Genomic DNA, 8749 nt, shown 5'->3' on the forward strand with positions numbered 1-8749 from the left:
TGAAGTGATATTTTGTGTATCCGGAATAATTAGGCCGAAAAATGAAAATTTGTATCCTCAGTTTTTGTCTGATGATATCAAAGAGCTGAATCAGAGTTTCGAGAAAGAGGTCGCAATTTCTGCTCTCTCAGTGATCAGGAATTCCGAGAAGCCTTTGAATAAGTAAAAGGCTTTAATATATAAGTTACACGTACCTCATGTCTTTGGTAATGAAATACTGTGAAATTTTGTATTTAATTCAGTTGTTGACAGGGTGAGAGAGGCAGAAATTACCTGCGGGCGACCCTGGCGCCATTATAAAATTTCAAACTTTGCGCCGTAGAAAGTTTTCAAAAATGACAAGAAAGTTGTTCACCCTAGAAATTATCCATTCCATTTACTTTTAATTCCATCCAGTATTTGATGAAGTTGGGGCCTCTGCGAACTCTAATTAATGTAACAGCTTTCTCCGACTACCTAATTCTCCTTCATAATATACGTGTGCATTTGAAAAAAATTAAAAAACAAAGAACACTTTATCAGACAGTATTATTTCGTCTATGCAGAGTAAAAACGATTACCATGAAGTCGACTTACCTGCAGAGCTGCAAAGATTTCCGAGAAATGCATCTATCATCTTTGCCCTCTCTAACAGGTTTATCATTTAATCCACCGTGCTCGGTCCCTTTCATCACCCTGGCAGAATTTGCCGTTCTCTCTTCTACGTTTGCATCAACCATCCTGGCATTCTTTGATATCGCTATGGCGTTGCGAGTTTTGTACTGCGAGATTGCCGGATTCCGGGTAATTGCTTCGTAATAACTTTGCGGGCTCGCGGAGATCCCGTGCTCCCGTTTTCATCCCTTCTCCACGCTCGCGCCGATCCCATTTCTGACCCTCTATACCACTTTCGAGATAACCGCGAGAAGATTCTACCGCAGTAGCTAATGCTTATTCCACTAACAATTAATACACGGTTGCTACTTCACTGCTCGTAATTCCCCGAGGTGGAGCGAACCAAATTGGGTCAGTTCTGCCGAGGGTCGCCCAACGACAAATAAGGTTGTAGCCCGTGCCTCGCGATTATTATCAATTGAAGTTTACCGAAGCTGTGAAAATCATTTCCAAAACTGCGGAACTGTCTTCGGGCCTGTGCATCGTTTAAATCGATGCTTATAAAACGGATGCCGGGATATCCGTTCACACTGACACCTGAGCCAGTTCTACTTGACGATCAGACTGAAAAGTTCTCTCTTCTTTGCCATGATGTACACTTCAAGAAAGATTTGATGGCCGTCAGCCAGGCTCACTTCCGTTTCCTGCTACTTCGTGAACCTGCATCATCCTCACCATGGAACTACGTGGCCTCTTTCCTCGCACTCGAGTAAACCCCCCTTATTACTTTATTTTTTGAATAATGTATGCTGTCTTCTTGAGCTGCGACATCGTCGCACAAGTCTTTTCCCGACTCCATTTCCTTCCTTCTAATTCTAACACGTGTAAAATTCTAGTTACTTGTGGAATATTCTCGTTTCGGATGCTGAAATAGACAAATGAGCAAGAACGAGATCTGCGTGATGTTTAAGTTTATAATGTATACGCAACGTATCTATTTTTTCCCTACGTTATGAAAATGGGTTACGTCGCGCAATACGTAAGCTGGAAACGTAGGAATGGTTTTACGGAGTCTGGAATTACATATTTTCGTTTTCGTAAATTGCTTATTTGTATTTCAATACATTCTAGTGATTAAAATTATGTACTTGCACGACTACACACGTTTCTCGTAATTTTTCTTCAATTTTATTTGAAACACGTTTCAAGTTCGTCTGTATGAAATTACCTAAATTGCTTTAGAATCTCAATCCCGGAACGTGAAAGAAAAAGTCTTTCAAATAAGCTTATTTTATATCTTGCGGGTATGGAAATGACGTGAATCATGAATACGATCTCACAAAATTAAAATATTTCAAAGAGCACGGCTTCCTTTTCAGAAATGTACTCAACCGCAAACTTGCTAAATAATGCACTGCTATAGTTGTTCTCTTAGGTAGGTAATATGATTTTTAACTTAATTTTCAACTTTCTAGTTAATTCCCAATGAGAAACCAAGTACGTGAAATTTAGCAGTCCAATAACGACGTTGGACTTTTTTTCGCGATGAAGATACCAGGCTCAGGTTAATGTCAATAAAAGCTTCCTTAACCATACGCTTCGGAATAACCCTTACTCAATTATTCATTACCCCTGCTGATGGTTCTGACCACTTTGAATAACATCACTGTGAATGAATTTACGGTTAATAGAACGTTCTGCAAATGCGTAAGATCAAAGCGACATGTATGACAATTTTTATATACATATATTTCCAAATTGCGGTTTGATGAAAGTAATACGCCACGCTGATTGTCATGGCGGGAAGAAAGTATAATTTCGATCAACAAAAATTTCCCCGACACTAGAAGTAGCTGAAAGGATTCTGATGAATAGAATCCGATGGCTAGGAAGAGGATGTAACTTGGAAGACAAACTCCGAAATACAAGCGCTATCCGATCTTGGATCGGAGTTTTTATCTGCAAAACTCTGAATCCCTATAAATGAGCTCACCGGGATCTCGAAGAATGACCGTTAATTAATTACAGAGTCGTTCGGGGCTGCAAACATAATCTTGCCATAGTCATCCAAGTTGCACTCGAATCACAATTTATCTTTCATTGTAATTACGGAGCTTTTGTTGAAACTTTCCAAGAAATGAGACGACTGAAACTTGATCAACGGTTGATTTCTTGTGTTTTGTGAAAATTCATCTTCTTGCTGCTCACACTGGCGATGTTGATAAATCGTTCTCTCCTCATCCAAGATTCATCAAACATTAAGCCACCAGCTGCTCTACCTTGTTTGTCGAAACGTGACGTCTTTCTTCAAACAAGATCCAGACAGCAAATAAATAAGAATACTGAACCAACAGCCATTCCCAGTTCTCTCTTATCCCACCCCGCAAAGAGACTTACGTAACTTCTGTCTTACGCGTGCCAACCGTATGATTACGATTTTCCATAGAAAGAGTAGTGATTTCTACAGGCGTTAGTCGATTCTATAACCCCATTACGGCGAGGCACCGAAATTATTATTAGTGTATGACAGTCAATCAGGGTAATGTACAGCAGTTTTCTCCGTCTTTTTGTTTCTTTCGCCGTGCCCCCGTTCTCCGAACGTTCCGCTTCATATAATGCCTGATTTATTGCGGAACTTTCATATTCAAGCCCCTGTTACGCTGTTACCGCGCTGTTATACATCGTTCCTTGTATGCCACCCACGTAAGCCAAGCAACTCGCGTAGCACGAAGGGCAGCCCTAGCCTCGGCACTAACTCCGACATATCTAGGGCGCAGGAAATGTCTGCAAGAAGTTTTCAACGTCCACCACTCAAGGATTGTTCAGAATTTGCCACCCTCTTCTATACATCCTTGAGAATTCAGATGAAGCTGTAGAACGGAATTGAAAGCAACTGTTGCTTGTTCAATTGTTTCTCCTACTCTCGAATACGTCTGCCTCTATTTTCTTTCCCAAAGAGGAGAGCAAACTTGACGCAACTACGAAGCTGCGCTCGCTACATCTTGAGACCGCTGAAGACCCCGGTCTGACGATATTCTGCTACAATTATAGCTGCAAGGAATTTCGTTAGCTTTGGAAGTTATTAATTAATTCGAAATTCTGCATTTCACTTATTGTTCGGCTGATTTTCATTTCATTCAAGGACGCAATAATTTTTTCGAGCGGGTACTTTTCAGGTGTCGCAAGTGATCACAGATGAAATCGTTTACATGACGCGAGTATATCTAACGTGATTTTGTATTGACTGTGAGTAATTGATCTCAGCTGGTGTTTTCAATCGAAATGAGTACAGGCGGCGACGGTGAAAAGGAATCAGGGAGGAATAAAAAGTAGAAAATAGGAAAGAGGATAAAACCGACGATGCGGAGGAATGGAAAGTGACGTGAGGAGGATGACTGAGGGCGGGCCGTGTAAACACGACGATGATTGATGAGAGCGCAGCCTCTGAGAGAGCTTCGAATACTGACGGAGTCTCGACGAAGCGACCCGCATAAGCGCGTCCTTATAATGCGTCGTGGCGCCAAGGCTACGTGGTGGTTGACACAAGGCGGTATACGCGACGAAATTCTTATGGGCCAACTTCGAAGGGGTTGGTTAACTTTAAATTGATGCTTTATCGATACCCTTAAGCAGTACCCCGTGCACGCGGAAGTTTGATTGATAGAATGGCGCTGAGCCATCCGTGACACAGGCTGCACACGTACGATAAGATTATAACCATAAGCAGACGATAAGTTATAGATCTGTGCATAGGAGACACGCGATTACTGAGTTGAAACCAGACGGGAATCGAAGGAAGCCTGAGGCTGCTCGAGGCTTGTCAAATATCTTATACGGCGAGTTATACCGAGGAGACAATGGCAAACGGATGCCCGAAGAGAATAGTCTCGGTGAACGTTTCATCTGCGAGCAGACAGAACAAGTGCAAAAAAGACGGAGGAAGGTGGAACAGAAAAAAAAATATATAATATATATATATGTATATTATTGAACGATCCGCAGAAGCCAACGGGCCGAAAGCTCATGACATCGCTGAGAATCCGCACAATCATAAAAGTAGTCGGAGCAGAGTTCACGGCAAGTACACCGCGCTCCACCGTCGCGTATTCCTAATATTTATCTGAGATTTTTCGTGGCGCTGGGATGCATGGAGATTTTATTTCGCCTGCCGGGTAGCGTAAAAAGTGAATTTAGTATCAGGTAGCGGTTGTGTGGCTTGCCTGGCACGGAGTAAAACCCGCGTGTGTATGCGCGCCTCGAGGCGAAGTCGAGTCAGACAAGTAGAGTCGTGCACAGTGTAACCGAAAGAGTTTATAGGCTTCCGTTTATACGTCTTTTGTGCAGTAATTTTTTTTCGATAAATCCGTGTTCACTGCGCGATGGGTTGCAGTCAATTCAATGCGCCACCGTACTTGATACGAGATAGAAAAATTGTCTCGTAAAAAAAAATTTACGGCCACTTTCTTCGTATATCTAGATGCAAGGCTTTCGTTCGTGAATTTTTTTATTTATAGTAAAAGGATTTGCAAGTTTTGATTGTAACGGGTCATAGCTGATAGTTTAAAAGAATTGTAAAGTGTGGAAAGAACCGTCGAACTAAAATAAGGAGAATCTACGATCAGGTGCCGTCACCCTGAAGAGATTCTCGATAACCGATAAGGTTCTCGAAGGTGATCTGAAATCATGGAGAACGATTGAATTGATCTCACGTGAGCTAGAATTGAACGCAGGATATATTCCAAATGGTGAAATATTTCTTTTGCCATATACATTCGTCACCGATAGTTGAAAGGATCAGTTCCGGAATTCAGACAATGTAACGCATCGAAACGTTCCAAATGTTTTCCGATCACATCGTCATTAAATTAAATAACATGTTCTGGATCTTGTGGCTTTGGGAAGCTCGAGTAGCCTTTAGCACGCATTCTGGTTTTATTTGACTTTCGCAGTAGGGATGTTTTCGTATTTGTCCAAAACAAGGAAAGGTACCTGGTATGCATGATATTGCACCCCACAGCAATAACTTTGCTAATATAGTTTTATTTGGATTTTCCAGAGCCGTATACCTCGTGCCACACATTCTCCCTGGAAGCATGAACGTTACGGTTGGCTCTACGCAAACAGAGCAATAGGGGAAGTTTTACCGCCATGACAAGTCTCACGCACTCTGGCACAACCAGAGACAGTACATGCCTATGCGATAGCAGTTTGGTATCTTCAAAGATGCGTGTGACATGGATCAAAATCGCAAGGGGAGAAAAGAAATAGCATCTCACACTTCAAGGTTACGACTGTTAGGTGCGCGGTGAAGAGTCCGGATACCCTGATATCTGGATTGATATGTTCTCGTTTCAGTTGAACTTTGTCTGCGTCAAGAACGACGTAAGTTTAATCAAATCTTCAATTGGAACGTACGAACAAAAATTTTAATCATCCCACTGTCGCAGAACGGCAACGTTATTAGGTAACTCGTAAACTGAGGACTATATCTGCAGTCTAATGCTGACCATCGAAGGGCCTAGCCGCTTAAGTCGGGAATCGGCAGGAAAGATGAGGTGCGTATTTCTTGTCTGAAATGTAGAAACTAAAATCATTATACTTCATGTCATGTCATACGTGGTATTGAGATTCGGAACCAGAGTTTGGATGTTCGAATGTTCGGATGTTCAGAAAGTGACGTAACCCAAATTTTTTTTTTTCTTGACGTCATCGATCTAAATCAGCTACCCGAATTCCTCAGTCTGGAAACAACCGTTCAGTAGAGCAGACGTATGAGAATCGCGCTCCGCAAATTTCGAGTACCTGGTTGTCTCTCTCCTGGATCCTACGTTCCGGGGCCACTTTCTAGTGAAACTTGACTTCCAGGGCAAGCGCTTCGTGGTTCCTGCGCTCGAAGTCCGCTACCTGGTGAACAAGGATTTCTGCACGGTGAGTATAACATTTTTATAATATTTAATGGCAATTGAAATTATGTTTTATCTAAAAATTTTTAAACTTGTCATGTTGACAATGAATTATTTCAATTCATTTTTCGCACAAGCCCAAATTCAGTAGCTATCAATACGCTAGTGAAATTTTCTATAATTTTTTATAATTTTCTCATAATCTTTTTGGTAAAATGTGTCGATCAAAAAATTATATTAATCCATACACAGTATTTTAGACGTGATCTAATACCGAATAAATTTATTAGTATTCGAAGTATAACCCAAGGTGGTTATCAGTGGTTGTTGGTGGTGGTTGAAGGTGGTTGGAGGTGGTCGTAGGTGGACGAGGAGGACGAGGATTTGTGGTCGGTGAATTTAACATTTTTATAATAATTGATAGCAATTGTAATTATATTTCATCTGAAAGTTTTTTACACTTGTCATGTATACAATAAATTATTTCAATTCATTATTCGCCCAAGCAGAAATTCAGTAGCTACAAATGAGCTAATAAAATTTATTATATCATTGATTAATTAACTATATTAATCCTTACAAAACATTTTTGCTGTGTTCTCATACTGGAAATATTTATTACTATTCAAGGTACATCTCGAGGTGGTTATCAGTGGCTGTTGGAGGTGGTTGACGGTGGTTGGAGGTGATCGGAGGCAGACGAGGAGGACGAACTGACCTGAGTCTCAAAGCCCTGTTGACATAAAAGCAGCTATTCGATAGAAATTATAGTTTATAGCTTACACAGCCCATTGCATGATATTTCATTACAAATACATATGTTTCAATGTATTTAGGAATAATTTATAAAATATACGATATAATTGATGCACCGGATCATCGTCGACTTTAACTTTTGAAATGTCCTACCATTTTCGAACACCTCCTACCTCCCCCTGCCACCTCCGACCATCAATGGCCACTTTCGACCACCCCCTATCACCTTTTGCCAGCGCCGACCACCTCCTAACACTTCCGAACACCTCGGACCATCCTATTTAGCTATATTACCAGATTGGCTACGATATGAAAAGAGAAGAATTATTCATTTCGAAATGGAATTCTATTCGACGCGCGCTCGATGTATTCCATAACATTAGTATTCATAATTATTCCAACAACTTTTCATTTGCTCTCTTGATCTTGAATTTTCATAGGCATAGAATCGAAACGTTGTTTTAGCTGGTCGCAAGTGAAGTATCTGCGTTGGGTAGAGGAGCAGAATTGTTTTTCGAAAAGTATTCGGATGGAAAAAAATTCAGAGTAACTGTCACGGATGCGCTAATTTTGAACGAGATGAAATAGATGCTTCGTATATAAGACGGTATTTAACGCTGCGTAGTGGTTTAAAGACCTAGAAAGGTGATAGGGAGAGAGAGAACGACGCTTCTTAACACTTCGAGTGTATTTTAACACACATTTGAAAGATACGAGCGAAATTTTTCATCATCCAACTGTCGCAGAACGGCAGCGTTATTAGCCGACTCGTTCACTGAAGAATATATCTTGAGTCAACGGCTGACCATCGAAGGGCCTGGCCGCTTGAGTGTGGAATCGGCAGGAGAGATAAAGTGCGTATTTCTTGTATGAAATGTGAAAGCTAAAATCATTATACATCATATCATATCATCATACCTCATACATCATACATCATACATCATCATACCTAGTATTACAGTTCGAAACCAAAGTTTGAATTTTCGGATGTTCGGAAAGTGACGTCACCAATCTAAAATCGGCTAGCCGAGTTCCTCAGTCTGGTAACAACCGCGCAGTAGAGCGGACGGTTGAGAGTCGCGCTCCGCAAATTTCGAGTACCGGGTTCTCAACCTCCCGGATCCCGCGCTTCGGGTCCGCTACGTATTTCGAGTACCGGGTTCTCAACCTCTCGGATCCCGCGCTTCGGGTCCGCTACGCGGTGAAACTCGACTTCCAGGATAAGCGCTCCGTGGTTCCTGGTTCATGTTTACAACAAATTATTTCAATTCGTTTTTCGCGCAACCCCAAATTCGGTAGCTGCCAATCCGCTAATGAAATTTCTCGACTTCCAGGATAAGCGCTCCGTGGTTCCTGGTTCATGTTTACAATAAATTATTTCAATTCCGTTTTCGCGCAACCCCAAATTCGGTAGTTGTCAGTCCGCTAATAAAATTTCTCGACTTCCAGGATACGCGCTCCGTGGTTCCTGGTTCATGTTTACAACAAATTATTTC

At 41.4% G+C, this 8749-nt stretch overlaps 1 long non-coding RNA gene across 1 annotated transcript; it reads left to right on the top strand.

Moving 5' to 3' along the window:
• The first annotated feature begins 5755 nt into the window (after nt 1-5755).
• LOC124181505 lies at nt 5756-7257 on the top strand. Its single transcript, XR_006870481.1, has 4 exons — nt 5756-5976; nt 6042-6149; nt 6318-6522; nt 7128-7257. It is a non-coding gene; the product is annotated as an uncharacterized LOC124181505 (long non-coding RNA).
• The last annotated feature ends 1492 nt before the right edge of the window (nt 7258-8749 follow it).

Source organism: Neodiprion fabricii, chromosome 4, assembly GCF_021155785.1.
Source record: "Neodiprion fabricii isolate iyNeoFabr1 chromosome 4, iyNeoFabr1.1, whole genome shotgun sequence".
Classification (NCBI taxonomy): Eukaryota; Metazoa; Arthropoda; class Insecta; order Hymenoptera; family Diprionidae; genus Neodiprion; species Neodiprion fabricii.